Raw genomic sequence first — 346 nt, forward strand, 5'->3', positions numbered from 1 at the left:
ATATAAAAAAAGAAATTTTTATTTAAACATAGATAAGTGCCACGAGCAGATACTTGTTGCCAAAGGGGTGATACCACTGTAATCTATTGTAGTTTTTTTCCATTTGTTTTTGGAGCACTCTGCTTTCCAAACAATTACTATTTCACTGTTAGACATCTTAGATTAAAATGTTTTGTTATTTTTTTCTATTTGCACTTTCTGTTATTAAGTATCTTTTCAGTATTCTTTTCTGAGTAACAATCCATAGCCAGAACTGCAATAAAATAATTTCCTTCACAGTTAATAAAAGAAAAATAGTACATACGGTGAATTTCTTATAGTGCCTTTCTCAAACCACTGATTTAGA

The sequence above is a fragment of the Mandrillus leucophaeus genome, unplaced genomic scaffold (assembly GCF_000951045.1).
Source record: "Mandrillus leucophaeus isolate KB7577 unplaced genomic scaffold, Mleu.le_1.0 Scaffold459, whole genome shotgun sequence".
NCBI classification, from domain to species: domain Eukaryota; kingdom Metazoa; phylum Chordata; class Mammalia; order Primates; family Cercopithecidae; genus Mandrillus; species Mandrillus leucophaeus.